This window comes from Mustela putorius, unplaced genomic scaffold (genome assembly GCF_011764305.1).
Source record: "Mustela putorius furo isolate JIRA1106 unplaced genomic scaffold, ASM1176430v1.1 tig00003898_pilon_pilon_pilon, whole genome shotgun sequence".
NCBI classification, from domain to species: Eukaryota; Metazoa; Chordata; class Mammalia; order Carnivora; family Mustelidae; genus Mustela; species Mustela putorius.
This window is the reverse complement of record NW_025422047.1, coordinates 17,026,463-17,052,855: the sequence shown is the minus strand read 5'-3', so window position 1 is coordinate 17,052,855 and position 26,393 is coordinate 17,026,463. Positions and strand designations below refer to the sequence as shown.

The window sequence follows — 26,393 nt, the reverse complement described above, 5'->3', positions numbered from 1 at the left end:
TACTGTGGGGCCCTGCGGATATTCAAACTGAAATGGGTGCTTCACCTACACCTAGGTTCTGGGCTCTAGTCCTCAGGCAAGAAGTCTGACAGGTCTTAGGCAGAGGATCCATGCCTCTGCCCCAGCTAACCAGTTTAGAAGTCAAGGCACTGCTAAAGGACCAGTTGGAAGTCCAGAGTCTCAGGAAATGGAGGCAAAATTCCAACCACTCTGTGCAAAGCAACATGACAGGGTGAGGAGGGAAAACAGCAATGCTGTGATCCCACGCTTTAAGTCAGCAATATTAATTCTGGACTCTGAGGGCAGAATCTCAGCTGTTTCTCTTTCTGTTCCCTGGCTTTAGGTGAGAATCTTACAAATATTGCTTGCTTAATTGCTTTAACACACCTCACTAGCCTCACCTCCTTCTGTAGAAGGTGCCAGGTCCTTTGAAAGTTGTCTACATCACCTGGCCAATTAGAATTCTTATGGCCAAAACAGAAGGCAGATGGGTAGTGTTTTGGTCATAAATTTCCATCTTGGGCATTGAGCGGTATGTTTAGCTATTGCATGAAAACTTTTTTTTTTTTTTTTTAACTCTTGGAGATTTAGGAGTAAGGAGCTCTTATCATTGTCATTTGGCCAACAGGCATTTCCTCTTCCACTTTAAAGAAGTGAAACTCCCTTCAATTCAGGTACACGAAATGAACACGCTATAATGTGCTGAGAATGAAGGTGCCTACCCTGTCTCAGCCCCTTGACTACTCCTAGCAGCTCCTATGCAAGCATCCCATGGATCCCACTCTGGATTTATTCTTTTTATTGTTAATAGCTAACATTTACTGAGTGCTTACTATGTGCCAGGCACTGTGCTAAGGGAAACACATTGCCTCATCCCCAGGTGACTCCTGGGAAGCCAAGTAAGAATGTGAAACTCTTGAGGAGTTAGGGGAATGCGGGCCCATGTAGGCTGGGACCAGCCAAGGAAGGCGGCCTTTAAAAGATGGTTTTGCAACTCAACCTCAACCTCACACCTGCTGTCTGCATTTCACTCCCCCACTAGGAGTCCTGAAGTTCAGTGGTGGGGAAGGGGCATAGTTGGAGGCATGTGAGGGCTGTTCATGTTTGACCCTCACTGGCTTCTGCTGGGCCTAGCAGCAGGAGTGTGTGTAGGATATTTGAGCACTGGAAGGGAGCCTCCCCCAGCTGCTCCACTCTCCTGAGGATCAACAATAAAATTCCTTTAATGGGACTAGTTTTCATTCTTTGATTCACTGAAAAAAAAAAAAAAGCCTAAAATACAAATAACTTTAAGGTGAAAGGGGTACCTTCCATTTATAAAACAAAATGGATGACTCAGCAAAGTTTTCTGTCAAGGACTGGGGAGGATGTCCAGGGATCCTATCCTGGCTGTCTGAGGAAAGTGGGGAGAGAAGGGGGGTCACAGTGGGCCACTGAGAGTTCTGCAGACAAATCTGCCCTCAAAGCATAACATAAGGTCCCAAAGTACCCACCCAGGTACTTACAGGATGGTGGTTTGCAGCCTTATGTAGGAAGAAGCCAAGAGAGATGATGAGCAAAACCAAGTTCACACCCCTGTTGTTGAGAGCATGACTCTCGGAGCATGAAGCCTGGGGCAGGGCTCCAGGACAGGGGCACCCTAGGAGAGCTGTTCCATGTCCAGAAACATCCCGAGAGCTGTACAAGCAGTGATCTGGTCACCTCCTTATCCAGGGGCCCTCTTTTCCCAAATTCATGATTTGAGAAGGGATTCTTTTCAAATGTTTTTGGAAATATATATGAATATATATATATATATATGAAGTCTAACAATGCATTTGAAATATAAACATATAAATACACATATAAACATGTGTATTAATAAAAATACACATTAATAAAATATGTGTATTAATAAAAAATACCCTTCATTGAAAAGAATAAAACATTAGGAAAGTGGGGCTGTCCAAGATAATTTCAGCCTGTGTGGTTCTCAGAGATCTATCTGTACCCCAGGTCCTCTGCTTCCATGAAAAATGTAAATAACCAAAAAACTCATTCTATGTGCTTTCAGAATAACCCCAGTGGGTTAGTTGACCTTCCATATCTCTTGGCAGTGCAAGAAGGAAGTTGGAAAGCAGGTGTGTGTGTGTGTGTGCGTGCGTGCGTGCGTGTGTGTTGGGGGTGCGGTAATTACCACCATACCAGATCCCTTTGTTGTGTTGAAGGTTGGCAAGAAAGGCTGGGAGACCCCAGGACCCTCTCTCATCAATGGTGGGCAGATGGTGCTAACTGGAGAGCCAGCTGGAAGGGTAAAGGACACAGTAATCTCCTATCTTGATTTAAACAAATGGTCAGTACTGGGGGCTCACAAAATGGAGGTGGGGGTGTCCCATCGGAGGGCAAAGTAAAGACCGGGCCTAGGGCAGAGAAGTAGCTGTCACCACTGAAAGCAATCTGAATTTAATAGGAAGTGAGCTGTTGGGCCAGGGGTTCACAAGCAGGGCTTCTGGTTCCAGGGAGCAGGACAGAAGGTGGGGGCAGAGGGTGGGGAATAAAAGCAGGGGAGCGGGCTCAGGGGAGAAGGGACCTTCAGCTGTCTCCATAGTGGGCTGCAGGAGCATGCAGTGGGGTGACGAGCCAGAGCTGGAGTGCTCACTGGACAGCTGGCCCAGAACAAGCAAAAGAGGTCCAGTGCATGCCCCTTGGTACTCAGCGGTGAAGCCACTGAGTGAGGCAAGAAATCTCAGTGTCAGCAGGAGAATCCCAGGGGCCCTGGGTTGGTGGAGAATCTACCGACTTGAGTAGCAGCTGTGGAACATGATGGGTTGGCTCCAGAGCACCAAGAACCAAATTGAATTCCTGGGTCGTGGCCAGTGAGTTGGTACCACACTGGACAGCAGGCAGAGCTGAGAGCCACCAGAATGAGAATCCTTGTCTGAGACATGATTGGTCTGGGAATGGGGCAGGAGTGCCAGCTCAGATACCTCAGCTGCCAGGATCTGAGGAAGACCAGGGAAGGCAGGGGCAGGGTTGTGAGGCAAAGCATAAACAGTTCCGTTCTTTCCAAACTCACTGCCCAGTTATGGAGTGCTATAGGCAGCAGCTGCCCAGGGATAGGAAGATGAGTAAGACATGGTCCTTACTCTTGAGAGGTTCATGAATCTTCAGGGGAGATAGGCTGGGAAAACTAGATTCCAGTGCCTGAAGATGATTTGTCAAATTCATGGTGCTTTTAGTTATTATTACCTGAAAGTAGCTATCACTTACATTTTACTCCACTAAGACTCTAGCTTACGTCTCTCAAATCTAGTCAGCCACAGATTATTTCAATAAGGCACCGAACTTTTTAAACATTCCACTTTCAATTCATACCCCACCTCCCAAGATGCACGTAAGTTGGAATTTCCTATTAGTTGCCCATAAAATCAGCGGGCTACCTAGACCTGCTTTGGGCTGGCCATTAAGACAATGGTGCTTCTGTCTGCTTTATTAGAGCTTCAACCCTCAATCACTGAAGAGAATCAGGAGTCTGTTTACTATTACTTTGGTAGTTTTAACTGAACGCCTGGAGTTAGGGGGCCATCTGAGAGTACAGTGGAGACCTGGCCAGCAGAGACTCCAGGCAAAGATATTTGGGCCCAGGAGAGGAGGAGAGGCCGGGAGTGGAGGGTTCTGTGTGGGAACAGACTCCTTCTGCAGACCATGATACCAATGTCTGAGCTACAGCTGCCTGAGAACCTGAGAGGAGGCCCACAATATCCTCAAGGAACTGGCACTGAAAGAAGCCTCCAGTTCAAGTGTGCTCAGTTTTTTCTGGTTGACTCAAAACAAATCAAATGTTTTTTGCCAAAGAACATGGCACATCAGGGTTCACCATGCTTTAAAGTGCCTCTTGGAAACAGCCATACTAATTAGTTGCATGCTGCCTTCTCTCTTGGCTAAAGTCTTGGTTGTTTTTTTCTTTAATTTTGGAAGCACATATTTTTGATTACTTTGATTGGGACTAGTCTAGGGGACTGGGAAGGACAGGATGGGTAAGAAAAGAAAGACTGACAAACTTCCTAGCTCATCCCCAAAAGTCTAAGTTTTGTTTGGAGTGGGAGTCACTTGAATGAGTTATGGGTGGGAGGAATACATGGTGGCAAGCCCCACTCTTGTCCATCTTGCCCTCTATCAATGGCACCCCATGGATGGAAATGATAGGACGAATTGAAAGCTTCTCCTGCTGGAATCATCCTCAGCAAGACTGGAACAGCACCTCCTGTCCCCTCTAGAGGCCTCCTAGAGGTGTGTTCTGAATGTGCCACAGCTTACCTCTCTCAAGACGCCATGGGTGTGAGGTGTCAACTTCTTGCTCGTGTTTCAGCCAGTGTATCTCTCGTGCGTGGATCCTTGCCTTTTATTTTCTTCTGGGTGATTTTCATCAACCTTTCACTGGTTGCCTGGTCCATGCTTACAAATCAACAAATCCCCTGCAGAATGTTGGGAAACCCCAAAGGGGGAGGAGACAATGATGTTTGGAGCACACACAGCATGAAAACATTTGCTCTTCTTGGGAGGATTCCCTTAAGCTGTCAGAGGACTGCGGGCCCTTACACAGTGGGCTTTGGACACACCCACTATAATCAGGACACCCTTGGCCTCAAAATGTGATGTGTTGAATGAAATAAAAAGCACTTTGTACCCTGCTGGTTGTGAAGGCTGTGGTTCAGACAGGAATCAAACTTTGAAGGAAAAAAAAAAAAATCCAATAAAACAAGTGCCTCAAGGCAGAGCAGTTTAGTGTTTCTTTGCCTTTATGTTAGCCCACTTCACTTAAAGATACGTGTCTGTCCTTGGCTTGATCGATGGCATCCAGAGGTGTGGGAGGGAGGGTGCTTCCCCGAAGATGAGAGATGGCTGGTGGGACGTACAGGTAGAGAGAGGAAGGAGATAGGGAGAGATGGACTCCAAGGTGGGTCAGATAAGAGACAGGAGGATGGAAACTAGTTTATGAGAATTTTGCTCAGGTTAGCTGCACTTTAGTGAAACAAACTGGCTTATAATTGTGTTTCATTTGTGGTGATTTATAATTGTATTTCAATTAGTAGTAATTTGCAATTTTTTCTCTAAAGGGTTAGAAGATTTCAGAGTCAGTAGTTACTGTAGAATTTGTTCAGTGTGGCTATTCATGTATGTACATCACTTTGTGAAGTTCAAGAGGCCCCAGACTTCTCTTTGCTTCCACTTTTCCCCCACCACATAATATTCTTCTCTTGTTTCCCATCCCTCTCCCCGGTCTTTTCTCCCTCAGTAAACTACCTAACAGATGGGTATAATTAATACCTGTAAGCTATCAAAGGCAGTGACTAGAGGTGAATTATCAATTTAGGGTCAACCAGGGTCAGGCAATGTATGAGAAGAACATCATGGTTCTTTGTTCAAGCAAAGCAGTAAAACTGGGATGAATGGTGGTGCTTATTAGGCTGCACTCTTTTGTTAACGTTATCACACAAATTGCAGTCCAAGAGCTCCCTGCCTTGAATGAATGTCTGGTAACAAAATGAGTTGGACACATATGCTCACTCTGGAGTGAGCAGTGGTTGGTGGACTTCTTAGTTGTGGTCTTCAACATGTCAGAGCAAGTCTTCTCAAAGGCCTTCCTGGTAGAGGGTTGCTCTAGCTCCCTAAATGGCAAGCCAGCTGCCAGAGTGTTGGTATGACCACAGCACTGGGAATCTGGTGTGGGCAGAAACCATATTTTCGGTGGCAGGGGTGGAGGAGGAGAGGGCAGAGAGAAAATGGGGTGTTCCAGCACCAGGGAAGGGACAGAGCTGTTACAGGTAAATTTTTCTGGATAGTTGATCAGGTCTACTGCTGGTGACAGGGGCAAGAACAAGCCTTTTTCGAGCACCCAAGTGATACACCGTGTCTGGCTTTGCTCTTTAGGCAATTATTGGAGAACTAGTGGATGTGCATGTGCACAGGTGTATACCCCACAAAGCTGGCATAAAATATGGATGGGGGGGGCAAGATGTTTAGAGAAATTTTTGCTGAGCAGAGCTGTGATGATGTGCCAAAATGGAAGGATGAAATGTGATGTCTTAAGGCCACTGCAAAGAGGAGGCAAGACCGTAAGGGGGGTAGGGAGTAGGGGGTACAGGAGGTATGACCAGAAGAGGCAACTATAACCATGTGTCTTGAGGTCTTTTCGCTATTGACCCAGGCCTCTGTGTCTCAAGGTCATAGCATGCCAGAGTCCCTGTGGACTACTATGAAGATTTTTGAGTCTAGAGAAGCACTCATGATTGCACAGGGGCAAGCTTGGTTGCCATACCTCTGGTCAGGCTGAGCAGCTGCCTCCTGGGACACACCAGACCTTCTGCCCCTTCACCTCATGCCTCCCAAAGGTACTCTAGAGTTCAGATTGAGGCAGTTGTGTTTTGCTGCTCTCACTGCCTAAACACTACTTTTTAATAGTTACAGTTGGGCTGGGTGGCTAGAGGTGACTTTTCCCAGGGCAGGCCTTTATCTGCTGCCCCCTGTGCCCTGGCTTCTAAGAGTAGCTTTCTGCCTAACACGCTAACACAGGGCATTTGGCAAGGTAATGTTGTTTGGGAAAAACAACCTTGTTTAGTGCTGGTCAGGCTTCTACTAGGTTGCATGCAGAGGTCCTCCTTGAGAGGACAGCAAGCACTTGAAGCAGTGTCTATTCCTATCTAGCATGTCATGGTCCTCTTTAAGCCTCTTCTGGGAATTTCCTGGAGAAATATGAACAGAGTTATGGAGCACTGCACTGGAACGTCCCAGGATACAAGTGGATTCTTTCTACCTCCTACCTAAAGAAGGTCCTGTGTAAGCCTTTCTAGAAATGGGGTCTTGGCTTTTCCTGTAGGAGAGGAAAGTCCTAAAGGAACCACTGACCACTGGGCAGTAGGCAGTTGATGGCATCAGGATTTTTGTGTTCTCAGGAGTGGGTTTGGGACACTGGGTTCCCCAGCAAAATGCACCAGCAGGGGCAGCCACTTCTGCAGAGAATGCCTTAGGGCTTAATGTCTCTCAGTGTATCATTTCCTGATGTCAAGGCAGGAGCCCACTGTTCTGAGTTCCCACCTGCTCCCCCTAATTCCCGAGGATGGGAGATGGAGCTTGCATGGGCTGGGCAGCTTCCCAGCAGAGGTGGGGACTCTCTGTTTCTATGTACCTGTGAGTAAGTAGTCCCCCATACAGAAGGATCCAAAATGACACCAGATCACATTCTTTACAAACAGTTACATGCATGCAAAAAAAAAAAAAAAAAAAAATCCTTTCAAATCTTCAAAGTTGATACATTTGCAGACAAAGCCCTTATGGATCCAAGTCAATTTCAATACTTCAGCCACACCGTGTTGACAACTGGGTGGATCCTTCACAGACCACAGCAATTCCCCACCTCCACCCAGGTAGATGAAAGCCTGGAGCCTGCAAGTACTGGGATCCAGAATGGTGCCTCCTAATAAGAAGGGGAGGTGGGGGGCCTCGTATCTCCGAGGTAGAAGCTAAGAATCCAAAGCAAATGGCCACAAGGCCAGGGAGAGCCAATCAGAGGCAAAGTAGAAAGACTAAAATGGATGGGTAAGAAGAAGGGCAGGCTTGTATTTTTGGATTGAGGTGTAAAAAACAAATGTCTACAGAACATGCTCCTTTGGAGGGAACCAGGCACACAGAATAGAGGGCCAAGTAAATAGTTCAATCCCTCAGGCCCCTCCCTTCTGCTCTTTTTGTCCTTTGACTTAGAATTTAACAAAAACATTTGATTGTGTTCTAAGTGCAAAAGCTCTGTATAAAGTACTTGGAATGGGGGGGGGGGAAGGAAAGCAAAGATGGGTTTTGCCTCAGGGAACGTATAGTCAAGTGCACTGCCTCTTCTCCCCTCAGCCACTGCCTCCTCTTCCTTATTCTTTCAGCTAGCATTTCCTGAGGACCGACCATGAGTTTGGACATTTTTATTTCTCTTTCTTTTCTCCATCCATAATTCCTCTCTCTCAGATCCCTTCCTTTTCTGCTTCCATTTCTCTCTCTCTCTCAAATAAATAAATAAAAATGAGGCAATCAAGAGAAATCTGGGGGAGTAGAAAGAAGAGGAAAGAGTCTAAGGGAAAATGTATGCCTAGTTAGCATACCTGAGTTCATTCTGTGATGCTCGAGTGCTCTGTGTCCATGTTGCTTGCAGCTTGGGTTGGGGAAATTCAGCACTTCTGAGGAAGTCCCAGAACCTAAGTCAGGTTCGGTGGGGTGAGGTTCGGAGCTGACGACTAAAGAAAGAATTCTTAAGACATCTTTGGTGCAAAATGGTGGTTTATTAAAGCACGGGGACAGGACCCGTGGGCAGGAAGAGCTGCTGCCCCGGGTTGTGAGGAGTGGCTGGTTATATACACAGGAGTTGGGTAGGTGAGGACAAAGGCGTGTTCAGAAGGGCTATTGGGGCAAAGAATACTATCAGGATATAGAAGGCCTGGTTACTATCAAGTAAAGACAATTAGGAGTCTCCTGGTGGAATGTTACATTCCTGCTATCAAGCATCCTTGTTAATGAGATTTAGGTTTAGAAGAAATTTAACTTTATTTACTTTTCCTTCTACTTCTACCTCCTTCGGTTTTTTTATGGAGGGGAGGGTGACATTAGGCTTGAGGAACTGAGTTCTGTGTCTTTGGAAATTGGGCTATTGATAAGGTAACTTCTTTGTTGTAAATCTCAAGGACATTTGCAAACCAAGGGAGACTCCTGTCTTGCAGGATTGTGATCTCCAGCAAGTTAACTATTTATCGTTTTATGGCAGTCAGGGCTGCCTGAGGAATGCTACACATATGGGGGGGAGCGGATGGAAGGGGGGGTGCAAGGCGCCAGCTTTTGCTTTGTTCTCAGCCAGCCTCCTGCTCCCTCATCACTTCCTTTCCTCCTGTAATGAACTTCTACAAGCGTTAGCCCCTTTCCATTTGCACAGACTGTAATTTTTTTTAACTGCCATTTATTGCTAAGTAAATTGAAGCTTGTTGTGGGTCTTTACATCTACCCTGTAAATGAGTGATGAGATGATGCTCTTCTAGCAGAGCTAGAGAGTGACCGTGCTGGACCTCTCCACCCCCTGCCCCTGCATCTGCTCCAGCCCGCAGCCCTCACTCCTCCTCCACCTGTACAGTATTCATTATCACAGTCAAGCCCAATGACAAGCGTTTTGGTGGCTAGTAAAGGGGGAAAATAATCTCTAGGATCCCAGGTATTCTTTTTACCTCTTCTCTTGTTTTTTCTTTTCTTTCTTTTTTTTTTTTTTTTTTTTTTTTAATTTGCTTGCTTGCTTCTCACCTAAGATGAGACTGCAGAGAGCCGTGAAGGATGGGAGGGGGAGAGGAGGGAAGTGGACACAGGAGTTATGTTATGGAGTCCTACAGTAAAGGGTTATGTCCAACTTTATCTGGCTCCCAAATATCTGCCATCCTACCTACTAAGCTTGGAATGTCCCACCATTCCTTTAGAATGGAATTTAAAGGAATTTAAGGGTCTTTGATTTAAAAGTAGGTTCCTAAAATGCCAATGTCCTTAGGAGGGGTAACACTTGGGTGACAGTTTGAGGGGACAGGGGACAGGGGCTTTGCGGACAAAGCAACCCCAAAGGGGAAGAGGAAGAATTCCAAAGCCAAACCTTACAGGCTTAACCAGTTGTACACACTTCCATCTCCTGGTTAGTGCTGCATCTGACTGACTACAGGGTAGGAGAGAAAAGACAGATTTGTTTTGGAGCCCCCTCCCCACAGCACACACACCTGAAGCACTGACAGTTGTTCAAACATGAAGACATCTGGCTGAAGGCTAACATCACCTCAGATTTCTACCCTACATTTTCCTAATTTCCCTTTGGAAACGGCTCAAGTGGTTTCACAATTCCCACGTTTTCAGACTCCAAACTGCGCTCAAGTTTGCCTGGGACAGGTGTGTGTGTGTGTGTGTGTGCACACACGTGCATGCATGTGTGTGTGTGTGTGTGTGTGTGTGACTGTGTGAATCTATATTCCCAGGATGCATCCAGGACGCCCACTAGGAGTCAAAGTTTCCAAGAGCTTCACGACGATGCATCTCCTTCACAGGGAATCCGTAGCATTACTCTCTGCCCATGCGAGCGCACGCACAGATCTTTTCTCCTCCTCATGGTTGGTTTTCTATTTGTGATTAGTAATTGGCTTCTCTTGGTACGTTACGATCTATTACAAAAGCCAAACATTCAGAGGGCCAGCTGAAATGACAAAATTTGGTTATAATTTATGTTGGCCCCTGACATATATATTTTTTTTAATGATTTGGTCTCTAAGCAACTGATCTCTTAGCAACAAGAAGCACCTTTATAAAAGATGGCACACAAAGAGTGATTGCCAGAAAAGCCACCCGGTTCTTAAACAGCCGCGCATCATTAGCAAAACTCACCATCTTCAAGAGTCCAAAAACTAGAAGTGACCAGCAGACCCAGGTAACCTTGATATTTGCACATTTTCCTGAAAAAGAAAAAAAAAAAAACTCATGCAACTATTGAAGAGAATAAAATTCTTTGAAATATGTGCATTTCTTTTGAGATCTTACTAGTTGGTTTTGGCTAACTTTTAATAGGATGTTCTATTAAATAACTGCTTCTTGATTTTGTTTTAGACAACTTGGAATAAATTTTGTGATCAGAAAACAGTTCACTCAATATTTCATTGACATGAGGATGGAAGGGGGGAACAATCTATCCTTTTCAGAGTTTATTTCTGTAGGTTTTCATTTGAAGGGGGAAAAAATCCACACTGTGGCAAAAATAACGTGCAGAATGTCACCCTGAGTGGTATGCACTGCTAGGGGGTTACGTATATTCCCCCCAGGGTATTTTTAGACTGTTAAAATATTTAAAGAATAGCAAAATTATTTTACCTCCAAATTTAAGCCATTTAATACAGTTGTCAATTCCAGTAGCAAATGATGTTCTTTTGTTGCAAATAACAAGGACTGTTTTTTCTCTCTCTCATAGCACAAAAGCTAGCATTTTTCTATTTGTTTTCGTTGCTATTGGAAAAAGTTTCATTCTAAAACTAAAAATAGGAGAAATTCCAGCCATCTGTACCTTGTTTGCTTTTTCAGGTACCCAGGAATTAAAGACTTAAATATATGTCTTTCTAGAAAATTGGAGCTGGAGATGAGGAACAATTGTTTTTTCCATCTGTACCCCTTTGATTAAGGGGTAACCCACTTGGGGGTATGCATGGGGCATAAAAAGGGGATGTTTTGTGAAAGTGAAATAAAAATCTTCCTGATTGAGCTTAACTACATTACACAGAGACATCACAGATCTAAGCAAACAGACTTTAGAAAATTGCAGCTTTGATAAACCAAGTTAGGATGGTGATAATTTGTTTTTTTATGAGAATTGCATGTGCCACTTATCTTTAAATTGAGAGGCTAGCTGAAATAAATCTTTAGAACCAGAGGGGACAGAGTCTGCTGTCATCTTCTGAGAATCAGAAAATGGGATACTTTGTCTCAGATACAGAGCTTGGCAATGGGTCAGGGCATCCAGAATTGGGACAATCCTAGAAAAATCCGGGACTTATTAATGTTCTGCTGAGAAAAGGCTCCTTATGATCAGCACGATATGATTACACTTGATTTAAAGGCTGCTTATGACTTGTATTTCTGTTACCGCTAACAACTTGAGGCAGAGAGGATTTCTTCTTGTGATTGTTTTTGCTCGGAAGTTAGCAACTGGGTATTTTAAGTTGAATTGTGGCCACTCTTTTTAAAGCAATGTAATATGAAAGTACAGAGAAATGTATAGCTTTGTCACTTAGAGCTAATGGTTTTATGTACTTATATTGTAGTGTGAGCATTATTGTAGAAACCTGTCTGTAGCTTTAAGTTAAGGAACTTGGGTAAATAACAGTAAGACACTGCTTTTGTTGGCTGTGTCTGGATACATTTCCAGTTTTAGGTATACCATGGTCTCCTAAATATGAAGGGGAAAAAATAAAGATAACAGTAACATATTACAAGTGACAGCTAAGTTGTTGCAGTGGTTCTTGAAGATTTTTCAAACTCTGTCCTTTGAGGTTCCAGTCATCTGTGTGTTGTCTATGTATAAGGAAACAAAGAGGGCCAGGGGCACTGTAGAGCTTGTCATTTTGGCTGTCTTAATGAGCCGTCTGATGGACAAACAATGGCAAGATTTGAAATCTGCAATGAAATACTCCGACTAGACTGGCCATTATAAACCAAGCCAATGCATTCTGCTGTGTTGGGATTAGTTACTTGAGATACACACATGTACACATGAATGGTCTCAGTATAAATCCTAAAGCGGGAGATCAAAACAAGGCTATTAGCGAAGGCTTCCTAGGGAAAAGGGCAGTTTTAATTTCATGAATGAGAATTTTCATCATAATCATTATTTGGTGTCTAAAACATCCTAAACAAAACTCGAGGGCTCTTTTCTTTCACGTCTTGGCTAGGACTGGGGGTGGGGGTAAGGGTGTGTTGGGGGGAGGAGGTATAACAGGGGACATGCCCACTGCCAAACATTCCTGCGGCATGGGAGATCTGTGCTGCAAACAAATCGGTTTAGTTTGGACACCGTAATACCTGAATTGAAATGATTAGGCAGGAACTTGGTCAAGTACTACTTTTAACAGAAAAATTTTAGCCCTCCTGAAGGAATCATACTTGGGGTAATCTGGTTTTTCTCTAGTGAGAGGGAAGCAAAAAAAAAAGAACAAAAAACAAAACCCTTGGAACAGCCACTGTGGCCTAGGCACTTTGCAATGTGCGGTTCTGTTTAATCCTCACAACAGCTGTGCAAAGGCATCAGCATCTCCATTTTACACCTGTGTAAGCCAGGTTCAGCAGTTTGCCGATATGTTCCCTAAACAGTCAATCAGCACACTGGGCTTGAAACCCAGGGTCTGCTCTGACACCAACCCCCTCCTGTTTCCCCCCTGCCACTGTCTAGGTGCTTTCTTGTGCCACAATGGCACCAGAAATTATTTTAAACAGACATTTAAATAGTCTCTGCAGTCTTAGTGAAGCAAAAACTGAGCAGTTGGGTTGGCAGTGGAGACTCAGGTAACTTTTCACGGACAAGTCTTCTTACCCCCGGTTCTGTTGGCTGGGGGTGACTCCAATCCTGCATTTTCAATGTCTGCCACAGGCTATGAACTGGAGGTGGGCACTCGGCTGGGCTGTGGCCACGGTGGGCCCCGGGCGTGTCGCCATTCCTTGCCATGATGCACATCCCAAATGAAGCGGGGTGTAGGGCTCTATGAGGGACACTTTCCTGTGAGGACAGAGACTGAGTCGGGGCTCTCTGGGGGGCATCCCCACCCCACAACAGTTAGGGACTGCACAGGTGGGGAGGAAGCCAAACCAAGATCCTGAATGGGTCAAGGCCAAGTTACAGTGGTGGGGAAGAGGACCCGGGTATGGCCAAAGCAGGGGGAGGGAGAAATGACACTATAGAAAGCAGAGCTTTGCCCCAAGGACCTTGCTTCAAAGTTGCAGGGCTGTAGAGCCCTGTCCCCTCTGGTTCTAAAGCCTCTGGCTTGTGTTGTTGCCCGCTCTTTAGGTTTCCCTAACAAAAGGATCAGTCTTAGATAATTTTAAAAACTTCCCTCAAACAGTTTTTGGGTAAAAGATTTGTAAAAGAGTTCAGCCATGACTAGCCCTGAAACAAAGCACCCTACACATTCCCATTTCTGTTGATCCTTATATCAATTGGCTCAGAGACCTAAACTGTCTTGCCCAAAGCCATGCAGTTTGTATAGGTGGGACTCAAACTCGGGTCTTTTAATTAGAAACCCTTTGGCTCTCTCCTACATCTGGAAAATATGACGGTATATATGGGCACATGTAGAGTCTGAGATGTTATATGGATCAGGAAGGTTTGGAGCTGACAGTGGCATGACCTGCCTTGAACTTTGCATGATCATCAAGTGAACACCAAGGGCAGCTCTTCGCCGGCTGCACTGGAGTCCATCCCTGGAGAGGGGACTAACACACCAATAGGTGGAAGAGGCAAGCTCCCACTTCTTTTTCCAATCCCTCTCTGCTGGGGTATGCTGAGGGGTAATCCCTCCAACCATAAGTCAGAGGGCTGGTGCACAGCTTAGGAAGTCTGAAAAGAATGAATAGTTCTAGGTTCGATTTTTGTACAAAAATAATGATATGCTTTGTGCAAAAGCATCCCAAGTAATCCACATGCCTCTACTTCCCTGGGTTCTTGTCCTCAATAAGACATGCATATACTTTCTTTGAGTTCCTGCCTTATGGTTGGCATATAGACGCCACATATCTACTATGGCCAGTATAGGCTAAATCCCCCTCTCTGCAGAGTGCATAGAAAGTCCTTGGGTAGACGAAGGGGGTTACTTAACTTGTTTCCCTCCTTTAAAAAACCATCATTTTAAGCTTGGGAACTGACTTAAAAATAGCTTAATTTACACTTATCATTTTGGAGGTGAGGGGACTAAGTTTAATGATATGCCCAAGGTCTATGCAGCTAGTCATTATGAAGGATAGAGCTCTGTTCTCTTGACTCCCAGTCCAGTGCTCTTTCCTCTGTATCATGATAAATGCTAATCCTAAGGGGGTGAGAGTACAAACTATTACCTCTAGTTTACAGATAGAAAAACTGAGGACATATTTCATGTTAGGGACAAATGGCCACTTGAAGTATAAAAATTACTAAATCCATGAAACTCAATTAACAGATCCTCAGGATTAATAATTCTCATTCCACCTGCTAGTTATAACTATGCAAAGTTCACTGTTACAGTGAACACAGTGAGTGTTCAAAGAAAGGGAGGGGAAGATAGTCTCCACTGTCAATGAAGCCTGGCATCCAAACAGAGTATGCATTTATGGAATCCCTTTAAAAGATAAACCAGCATGTATCTGTATATCAGAATTGTTGCAGCCAAGTCCCACACCAGAAATTAACAGTAGTCCTATTGGACCAAGACTATTAAAACTCCCATGCTTGCAATTGATACCGCCTCAAAAGAAGACCCAGCAAAAATACACTGACATGCAAAAGCAATTGGGAGAAGTCCATGGTTCTGACAATATTTCTATAAAGTTAGTAGGAATGTGTGAACTCACATGCATGGCACCCTCTGCCAAGTTTAGTGCTAGGACCTTTACATAGGTTTTCTTATTTAATGTTCATGACTTCTGATGTCAGGATTCTAAGTACAATTTTCCAGATAAGGCAGTTGAAACTCTTTTGTATTTAAGGGACTTGCTGAAGGGGGTGGGGGTAGCACCACAATGTGGTGTTCATTTATCCAGCGTATGTTTACTGTACTTAAATGATGTGCCTGGCACTGTGCTGGGTGCTGGTGATATAAAGTTAAATAAGACATGGTCCTTGTCTTGAAGAAGCTCATAGCCTCATGATATTCATTTCCAGTTAATGTGGGAACTTCTGTTCACCAGAGCTAGCTTAATAGCAAATAAGATATTTACAAGCATATCCTAAAAGATTTACCCTGGAACTCCCATCTTGAAGCCTGGAAAGAGTTAGAGGAGAAGTCCTAGGATAAGAAAATAGAGGCTTCAGGTTTATAATGAGGGGGGAGATTTGAATATTGGCATTCAGGCAAAAGCAAGCAAGAGAGAATAATCAGGCCCCATTTAAGAGGACCAGCAGAGCCTGGGTTTCAGCTCTTGGCTGAAAGAGTTCCATACAGAGCAATAGCATGAATAATGAAAGTGGTGATATGGGATGCTGAGAGATGGATAACCTTAAACATCTGAAAAAAGGGGTTCAGATTTAGTGAACAGAAATTCGGGCACCAATCCAAAATCTGCTGGTGCAGGCTCCTGGCTGTTGAATATCATTAGATTGTGGATACCTGTGGCAAAAAGTGCCAGAGGGAAAGGAAAGATTCTCGTCAATGTATTATTGACCCTGGCTGAGGGAGTCCAGAGACTAGAAGGTCAGGATTTTGATATCCTTGACTTAATCAAAAGTGAGCTGATGTGGCCCTGGCCTGGGCAACAGCTGCAGAAATAGAGCCCAACCCAAAACAGGTTGGAAGCAAATGGGCTAGGGTTGGTGGTTTAATGGGAGAAGTCAAGGAGGCAAGGAAACAAAAGGGTGGTGGAATGCCTAGAAATAGCAGAAATTAGGAATTAGCTACCCATTTAGGTAGAAATATCATGAGCTTGTTTTTCAATGAGGTTTGGATAGATACTCTAAATATGCCCATCCCCCGGGGGGGACATTTCTAACATTTCTAAGGAGAAATGTTAACTATGTCTCCCAAACTACAAATCAGAGAGGACAGATGGAAGGTGACCAGAGACTTTAGAAGAGAACCCAAAGCAAACTGGATCACCCAGGTCTAAGATGTTCTGTGCTAAGGCAGCACAGAAGTAAAAAATGCTTAGGCCTGCAAACAGTCCCGTCAGACGGGTGAGCAAGAGGTCACGGATATCCTCCAAAAGCACTGTGGGTGGAAGAGGAAGCTGGGAAACAAGATTGGGCTGTCGGCACCCTGGGGGTCTCCTGACCTGTAAGCTCATGTGCTAAATGAATGCCAGGCTGAGCCAGTCTAAAGCTGGGGCTTTCACAGCTGTCTGCCTCTGTCAGCCTGGGAAATAGCCAGGTTGGGGCAGGAGGGGAGGGAGGAGCATGAACTCTGGAGTCAGACAGATGCATTTTAATCCTTCTGTAGACAGCAACCAACTGAGGCCATTTCAAGGAGATTTAATCTCTTATTTCTTCACCTTTAGAAGGGAATCATTTCTACTTATCTTACAAGGTATTTCTGTTTTCTTTTAAAGACTAAATTGGGATAAAACACCTATAAAATATTGGGGGAGACGCTGAGTCAATACCCCCTTCTCTGGAACAGTGGATTGTTTAGCTAGGTTACTTAGAGTCTTGGGGCTCTTCAGAAATTCCCCAGATCAGTTTTGAAGGTCAGGGTGGGTTCTGGCGAGGGAGACAGAAGCTGGTAGAAGGAGGAACATCAGCTACCCACACTCCTCTCTTTTTTTTTTTTTTAATTTTTTTTTTTTTATAAACATGTATTTTTATCCCCAGGGGTACAGGTCTGTGAATCGCCAGGTTTACACACTTCACAGCACTCACCAAAGCACATACCCTCCCCAGTGTCCATAACCCCACCACACACCACTCTTATTACAGCACTGGGGTCCCAAGAAAATTTTATTTCAAAAGGAAAGGGGAGCAGAGACAAAACTACTGGCACTCGTATAGTAGCAAGGTTTCAGGATGCAAGACTAATACACAAAATTCAATTGTATTCTTAGGCATTAATAGCAATCAATTGGACAAGAATTTTTCAAAAAAAATTCCAATATAGTAGTCCCCAAAGACATAAAAATAGGAAGTCCAGCAAGAGATGGCTAAGACCGCTACACTGAAAAGTACAAAACATTGTTGGGAGAAATTGAAGAATACCTAGTAAATGGCGATATACATATATATGACATAAAGCTCAATACTGTTAAGGTAACAATTCTTCTTAGAGTGATTACAGAGTCCAGGAACGGAACTACCAATTAAAATTCTGGAAGTCTTTCTTCTTTTTTACCTTTTTTTTTTTTTTTTTGTAGAATCTCATTAACTGATTTCTAAAATTTATATAGCAATGCAAAGACCTAAAATAACCAAAGTTTGTCATTTAAGGACCTTTGAGAAGGTCAGACTTCTCACCAGGACTAGATTAGATATGATATGCAAGAGATTTATAGGGGAAAATAATGGGAAGGATAAAAGAGGAGGGAGCAGAAACAGGTCGGGAAACAGTCAGAACCCAGTGCTAGTCTGACACCTGTGAAAGGAGAGAGGGAAGGAAGAATTGAATGGAGAGGGCTTGAGACCACACCGTAGTCCTGAGCAAGAGTTTTGGCCAGAAATGGAAAGTCCTGAAACAAGGATTTCCTGTTAGAAGAGTCTTGTCCTGCATGGGAAGGGCTAGCACTAGCACCCCCACTATATCTACTCACCAGTTAGGAGCTACCCAGAGAAGTGGGCCTTTCTGTGAACTTAGTAGGGAACCACACTCCCAACAGCAGGTTGCTGATCAAGCAGGGACCCTGATGTGGGGGCTCAATCCCAGCACACTGGGATCATGTCCTGAGCCGAAAGCAGACCCTTAACTGACTGAGCCACCCAGGCGCCCCTATATTGCCCATTTTTAACTAAAGATACTAAGGCAGTTCAACAGGAAAAGGAAAGTCTTTTCAACAAATAGCACTAGATCAACTGGATATCTATGAGGGGAGAGCCCGTCAACCCTTACCTCAACCATAGAGAAAAAATAACTCAGCATGGATCAGGGACCTAAAAGAAAGATATAAAACTATTAAACTTCTGTAAGAAAGCAAGAGAAAAATCTCTGTGACCATGGAGCAGCAAAGTCTTCTTAGAACACACACACAAAAGCAGGAACCATTAGTAAAAGAAAAGCTTGACAATTGGACTTCATCAAAAATTTAAAATTTTTGATCTATAATATAGACATTAGGAAAATAAAGCAAACCACAAACTAGGAGAAAATATCTGAAACACAAATCAGACAAAGAACTTGAATCCAGAATGCAGTTTATAAAAATCTCTTAAAATTCAGTAAGACACACCAATTTTTGTTTGTTGTTTTTTAGAGAGGGAGGTGTGGGAAGAGCTAGAAAGAGGGGTAGAGAGAGAATCCTAAGCAGACTCGACTTGGGGCTTGATCCCACAAGCCTGAGATCCTGAGCTGAGCTGAAATCAAAGAGTCAGGACACTCAACCAACTGAGCCACCCAGACACCCCAAGACAAACCGATTTTTAAAAAACAGGGAAAGTACTTGACCAGACACTTCACAAAAGAAGATACATGAATGGCTAGGAAACTACTAAAAAAATGTTCAAAATCATCAGAAAATCAGGCACCTGCAAATTAAGACCCCAAACAGATACCTCTAGAATGGCTACAATTAAAAGCCTGGCACGCGCCAAGCAGTTGGTGAGAATGTGGGGCAACTGGAACTCTCATATACTACTGGTGGGAAAGTGGGGGTATGTAGATCATTTGGAAGTTTCTTAAAAAGTTAAACCTGTATCTACCATACAATGCTCTTGTATACTAGCATTCCCTGTAGCCTTATAGGACATGGCGCAGACTGGGAAACAACCCAGGTATCCATTAACAAATGAAGGGATAAACCGTCGTTTGACTATGCAATAGAACCCAACTCAGCAGCATTAGGGGACACACCACTGATGAGCACAGCCGCGTGAATGGCTCTCAAAATCAGTGTACTGGGTGAAAGAAGCCAGAAAGAAAAGAGCACGGGTTGTAGGATTACCCTGCCATAAAAATCTAGAAAATGCAAGCTAATCAATAGTGACAGGAAGCAGATCCACAGCTGTTTGGAGGACAGGGCACATGAAGGGATGGATTACCAAAGGGGGAAGAAAATGTTATCTTGGTTCTGGGGATGATTTCGCAATTGTGTACGTGTATGTTAAAACATATCAGACTGTACACTTTAAGTATTTGAGGATTATTGTATGTCAATTATGCCTCAGTAAAGTGGTTTTAAAGGGTTGGAGGGAGACAGGGTCTGATGTAATGGATGCAAGACCCCCTGTACACTAAAACAGTTTGAACGGTGTTCTAGAAGAAACCTAGGGAGCACTGAGTCTTCTACTTTGCTTTCCTCTTTGTCTGTTTTAATATGGACCTTCGCCTCAGGCTGGGTGGGGGGAGTGGAGCCAGGCACAATGCCTGGTGCACACTGGGACCAGCCCTGGCATTCAAGCTCCCTTGAGCATGAGGAGGAGGAGCAGGAAGGCCAGCTGCTTGGGCAGCCCATCAGCCAAGACAGTCACATAGGGCTCAGAATTCAGGAGGGGCACCCACGAGCAGGTTTAACGCTCTGCAGTCAGAGGACGGAAGTTCTTAATCATTTTATCTTTGAATTTGTAAGCGAAGTCCAATGGGATAGGGGATGTATGGGGAATGTGGACCCTTAACTCATGCAGGGTCACCTCTTCTGTGGCTTCCCTGGGAATGGGGATAAGTTCTCCACTGCCTGATCTTTCTCCTCCCTGCCCAGCCAACACTGTTGCCCTCTGCCTGACAGTGCATGAGAAGAATGGGGGGACTGGGTGCACAGTCAGGGGACTGAGTCATAGGGTGGGGGGCCTCCGGGCAACTGGGAGGGTCTGTATTTGCCCATCGAGTATCCCTGTGCCCCAAGTAGCACAACATTATGAAAGACACCATGACAGGTGGAAAGAAAGACTGTAAAAGAAAGAAAAAGTCCTTTTGCCTGCTTTCTGAACCAGAAAGGGGCTCTGCATTTTCATTTTGCACTGGGCCTTGCAAATTCTGTGGTCAGTCCCAGCTACAGAGCAGCCTGTGTGGGAACAGTGCTCTCCTTCCCCACCCTGCCTGCCCAGGGGCTCCAGCCATGGATTCCCACAAGGAGAAGAGCTGGACTGATTTCACTCCAGAAAGCATCCAGTGCCCGTCAAGGGAAAGATTTGGCTCCATTCACCCTGACCAGGAGTGACAGAGACTGAAGCCCATGATGGAGAGTCTGGAATGTAGGTTAGACTTGCTCTCCAGAGTAGGAAGTATATCAGGGTAGAAGCAAGGCAAGTCCTGCTCTCATTAGATTCTTCTGGTTACAGTCCTCCCTGTTCTTTGATTTCCTCTCTAGTGTGGAATAAGGGTGAAAGTCCCAATTTGTTGTTTTGAAGAAAGTAACCATGACAACAGCCAAGTCCACAGAGAGAGTAGTAAAATACATCAGGCTCTCTTTCAATACCTTGCCTTTCCTTCCAGAATGAATACTCCTAGTCAGACAATGACCCAGCCACAACAAAAGACCAGACCTTAGAGAAATTTCGCGTGCCTAGCCCATCATAGATTAGTGGCCGGACCTCTTTGATTTGCCAGTTGTTTGCCTCCAGCTTTTTCCACATGGTCCAGGTCATGCTTATTTTAAAGGTCAAGAGCAGATAAGAGCTCTTTTTAGGAAATATGCCCTAAAAACCTGTTAAAACTCATGGATTTAGAAGTAAAAATAAACTTGGAAGGTTCCATTAAATGGGTCAAGGCATGCTAGAAATTTTGGACTAATCCTTGACTCCACGGGTTAGAGAAGGAACTGGCAGAAGTTTATCCACCTCCACCTGTGTGAGGAGGGAGGTGCTTTTCCTTCTGCCTGTCAGGGAAGGGCCTCGAACCCAGCCTTTCCCAGAGGAAGCAGTATAATCTGCAAGGGTACTGGCGGGGAAGAGAGGCAGGCTGGGTCTTTACCGAGGTCACGGATTAGCTGGGAGACCTTGGGTACATAGTTTAACCTCTTAGGATATGCCAACACTCGCCGCTCTGTCGGCAAATATGCAAGCGCCCCTTAGTGAGAGGAAAGCATTGCACACATAATGTGACATGTGAGAACATTATCCAGAGTCCTCTCTGCCCTTCTGAGCCTGGCAGGAGAGAGTTGGATCTGACAGGTTTTTGTCCAGGAAGAAAGCTAAGTCTTCCTCAGCTGAGTCTGGGCTGCACATTGGGCCAGATTTACAGAGTGAACAGAGGCTTAGTGCACCTTGGCACAAAGGAAACCGACTCTTTCTTAGTGTTGGGGGAAACTAAGATTTGCTTTGTCTCTGAGGCTATAACTAGGTTTATCAAGCCCGGTCATAGTCACTGACCTTGGCCTGGTGGCCATCAGGGTACGTGAAGCTCAGAGAGCTACAAAGGTCGGGCAGGTAATGATGAGGGTATAATAATTAGGGGGGAAAAGAGGGTGCCTGCCCCATTGAAAGGACCAACAGGCTGTGGCCACAGAGGAATGTGAGTCCAGTGTGTCAGATCTCCTGAGTTTTTCCTTAACAGAGGCCTGAAACCTGAATTTCAAAGTTTGAGATATTCAAAATTTTAAATTATGGCAGCAAAAGCAAATTTAAAGCACAACGTAAGACAAGATGAGTAGGTAAGCAGGGTGAGCGGGTTACAGATGGGAACTTCAGTTAAGGCAGGGAAATGTGACAGAAGATGGTCCTGTGCCCTAATTCCTGCAGAGAGCCTCCTCCTCCAGGCTGTCCGGCTCCTGCATCAGCTTCTCCTTTTCCATCACTTCTACCTCCCCCAGGAGGAGATGTCATCTCTCTCTGGAAGGCAGAGGTGAGAAGCCTTGCTCCTTTAAGTTGTGCTTTTCCCCAAAGCTGTGAATGTGGCCAGTCCTTGCCTACCCCTACAGGGCCTGGATTTTGAAATTCAAAAACCAGGAAAATGTTTTTCCTTCTGTGTTCTGCTTCCCTGAAACAATGAAAAATCCTCCACTGACTTAATAAGGAGAGGGCATAAAGAGTGATCCGGTAGCACTAGCTAGCCTGCCCCCCACCCCAGGGACTAGACCAGATGGAGGAACATCACATACACGATCTCAAGAGACCCAAATGGGGGTGGTGTGCTTGGGAAGTTAGGACTAGTTTGGTATAGCTGGGTAGAGTGTAGGGCACATGACACTGGAAAGGGAGAGGAAAATAGGGATTTAATGTAGAGAAAGTTGTTCATTGGCTCAGGAGTGATTACTTACGTTATTTTTATAGAGTTATTTTGTAAAGTTGGTGACTAATCCTTCATCCCATTGGGTATAATTTATCATCTGTGCACTCTGAAGTAACATAAATGGGCTTCCAAAACCACGATCTGGGGAACCATGCCCATTATAATGTGGGTGATCTTGACCTCTACTATGTATCCAGAGCTGCTACAGGTTGCACGGAGGGTATTAGGTAACGCAAGACTTGACTGAGCGGTGTGCCAGAGCTGTCACTAAACTTTGCTGTTCCTGGAACTGCTGTGTTTTCTGCCTGCCTCCAGCTAGAGGCTCCAGCTCCCATTCCCTGTTTTCCCAGGCTCCACCAACTCCTCTTCTTCCCCAGCAATCTTTCCAGCTCTGTCTCTGCACCATACTCGGGCTGACCCCTGAGGACCCTGTTTTCCCATCTGTCTGCTCAAGTAAAGGATGTGTGTGCACCATTAGGTTTCCAATGTCCCATGTTGGTGCCTTCCTGAGTGCTGCCTCTGGACAATTATTCCCTTTTTCTTTCTAAAGAGATGAAGCCTGCTTGAGGTTTCACAGCATCTGTCTGTCTCCCCTAGTCACAGAAGCCTTTAGTCTCCTTCTACACACATCTTTCCCTCAACCCCATCATCCAAAACAGCTAAGTGTCCTTGTGACTGATGGAAGCAAGAACACCCTGGTTGCTGTGTTACCTGACACTCGTTCCTTCTGTGACAATCTCCCTCCTTCTCAGCCACCCCCTTGGGCACAGCTAGGATCTTAGCATCATTCCAATGTGTATCTCCCCTGAAATCTCATTCTCTTGCCACCTCTTCCAGCTCGTTCTCTCAGGTGCCTTCACTGTGAGATCTCCATGCCAGTGGTCCCTCCACCTTCTCTGTCCGTGACCCTCCTTCTGTCTTTTCGTCCTTTATATCTTCCTTAGAGGCAATAATTCTTCCCAGAGTGTCCTAAACAGATTACTGAGTGCATCATGCTCTTTCCAAAAGTCCTTGCCTGGCCAAGACCTGCAGAACAATCCATGCTTGTGCTAAGCAGATGAGCCTTACTGAAGAAAATGACCTGCCTGGACATTTTGTCATAAATCTCACTTCATTGAGTTCTCCAGGCTTGTCGGGGCCCTTGGCACTGGCCAGCAGTACTACTGCACTTTTCTAGAAGCTCTCAAGCCACATTCACAATCACAATTTCATTTCCTCTTCTTGGAGCTTCATGCTTCCAAACCCGTTTATTCCCAGAGAAGAGGCCTGGCAGAAAACACTGGTCAGTTGTGTTTGTACCTGTCCTCTCCTCATACCTATATGACAACAGAGCGCAGGTCTCCCCTCCAGCCAAAATCTCATCTCCTCCTGCTTAAAGAAAGCCCTGCTCCATCAGGATATTCGCTCCCTTTTCCCACCCAAATATTCAATCTCTGCCTCATACCTGGATTTCACTTAAACATATGCTAGAATCCTCCATTACAAACAAAGCCAAGCAAACAAAACTTCCCTTAACTGAACACATCCCTCAAATTCTCACCTAATCTCTCTCCCCTCCATCTAGACCCAAGCTTTTTAATTTTTTTTTAACAGTTATACACGGGCATTGTCTCCACTCTGTCTCCTCTTCCCCTTTCCAGTCTGGCTTCCTACCTCACCACTTGGCAGAAAGTGCTCTTGCTGAGGTCACTGTAGCTTCCTTGCTTTATCAATATAAACTTTGTCTTCATCTGACTTGACCTCCCTGCAACATTTGATACAGTTGACCATATCCTGCTCCTTGAAACACTCTCTCTTCTTGTCTTTGGTGATAAATGCTATTTCTTCCTTATACCTTCTGACTGGCGTTTCTTGGGATCTTTTGCCTATTCTTCCTCTCCCCAAATTCTGAATTTTTGAGTTCTTTGGGAGCTTCTCTCATTCATAGCACAGTGTCGCTAGGCAATTTCAGGTTCTCCCAAGGCCTCAAATACCATATCCAACCTGGTTTAATCTTTCCTGAATCCTCACCTTTTCTATCCCAGAACTGCAGCTAAGTACTGAGTTGAGTGATTATCTGTATATTGTTTGTGGGTCTCCCTTACTAGAACTGTAAGCTCTCTGAGGGTGGGCAATGCCTTTTTTGCTTTTACCACTTCTGTGATCCACTGGGGCCAGCTCAGGGACCGAGCTTCCCTGCTAATGGCTACTCAATGGGCCCCTGCTCTGCCTGCCAAAGGAGAAAGCATACCTCTGCCTTCTTGGGATGGTCGAACAGTTAGGACTTGTCACCGTAGTCTGTTTTCCAGATTCGGCCTACAGCTATCTTTTCTTTACTAAAGAACAGGGAGTCCAGATGTGTTCTTTTGCCAAGAGTGGGGGAATCTTGTATTAATAAAAGTAAACCTAGCACTGAGGAGTGGGGGAGGTCTTCAAGCTTTTAAACCAAGGAGTGACATGGTGAGTGCTGCATTTTGAAAAGCTGTCAGCAAGAAGGAGAAAGAATTGGTGGAAGGAGAGAAGGGGGCAGGGGCATTTGTGTGACTCTCTTCCGAAGGAGGGCTGGCAAGAGCCTTAGCTCACAGGCGGCATTGAGAAGAGAGAGGCAGGGGAGAGGCAAGACTTGCAGAGATAAAAGGGCAATTGAATATGGGGGTGGGATGGTGGGCAGGAAGAGATTGCCCGGAATCAGAAGACTTCAGTACTTTGCCCATCACCCACTTCAGCAAGCCTTCACAGCCATGATGTTCTCTCTCCCTGGAAAGACCTGCCCCACGCTTCCCTCTTTGGAATCCTATTGCTCCCTGGTGAGCTCTCTGAAGCCCTCCTTGTTACCCCAGGGAGAAGGACTCCTTCTCATTACCACATATATAACACAAGTGCTCTTACAGTTGACCCTATCAAGGCATTTGTGCCATCTGTGATGAACTGGCTAGTTCAAACTGGAACACTTGCCCCCCCCCCCAAAAAAAATTAATAAGAGAAGCAAGGATATCTCTTTTCTTATATCAAAGTTCTGAAGGGATATGTTAATAATGCTAATTACTCATTTCTTTGACAAGATTTATACAAAGGTCTTGGCTGATCCTGGCTGCCTGCTTCTTACTTTTGTTTCAGAGTCAACAAGCTCTTAACTCTAGAATAGCCTAAGAGGCCATCTCCGAGCTTCTTCTTCTTCTTCTTTTTTTTTTTTTTAAATTCATTTATTTGACAGCAGGCAGAGAGCCAGGCAGAGAGAGAGGACGAAGCAGGCTCCCTGCTGAGTAGAAAGCCTGATTCAGGGCTCCCATCCCGGGACCCTGGGAACATGACCTGAGCCGAAGGCAGGGCTTTAACCCACTGAGCCACCCAGGTGCCCCTATCTCTGAGCTTCTAAATGATGCTTGTATCCTGAAAACTCCTGGTAACTGCTCTCCAGCTCAGCTGGTTCAGATCAACCTCTTTGTGAGCTTTGTGTGTGTGTGCTTTGGCAATGTAGCAAAGGGGCCAGACGTTTTTAGTTACACTGGATGCATATTATCACATGGTTTAACTCATATATGCTCTGGGTTGACTTAAACAGATTTCCTCATAGTTAATGCTTCTCCTAAAATTTCTGAACATTCACCAAAGGCTTCAGCAGTCCTTTAGGACCAATGCCTTCCATGAAAATGCTCAGAATATACCCGAGTTAGTGTCCTATACCATTGCCAAGAGCACTTTGACATCTAGTTTCCACAGAGTCCTAATGATCCCACAACACCAGAAAGACTTCTTCCTTGTGAGATAGTTCCTGACTTCCATCCTCTTCTGTGATCAGAGTCAATCCTTTGCTATTCCAATGTCATAATTTGCATACTCCTTTCCTGTGGAGTTTAT

The 26,393-nt window shown here is 44.9% G+C and overlaps 1 protein-coding gene and 2 long non-coding RNA genes across 3 annotated transcripts in view; 1 reads left to right on the top strand and 2 right to left on the bottom strand.

The window, feature by feature from the left end:
* Window positions 1-5,298, bottom strand: part of LOC106006089 — a 31,067-nt gene extending 25,769 nt beyond the window's left edge. Inside the window, exon 1 of the long non-coding RNA XR_001179965.2 lies at window positions 4,297-5,298. This is a non-coding gene — a long non-coding RNA (uncharacterized LOC106006089). The remainder of the gene's footprint in view (window positions 1-4,296) is intronic.
* Window positions 1-26,393, top strand: part of LOC101687608 (aromatase) — a 103,588-nt gene that overhangs the window by 25,934 nt on the left and 51,261 nt on the right. The window lies entirely within an intron of this gene.
* The window catches only part of LOC123388317, a 46,369-nt gene continuing 29,909 nt past the window's right edge, over window positions 9,934-26,393 (bottom strand). Inside the window, exons 2-3 of the long non-coding RNA XR_006602876.1 lie at window positions 10,417-10,484; window positions 9,934-10,228 (exon numbers count right to left, since the gene is read on the bottom strand). This is a non-coding gene — a long non-coding RNA (uncharacterized LOC123388317). The remainder of the gene's footprint in view (window positions 10,229-10,416; window positions 10,485-26,393) is intronic.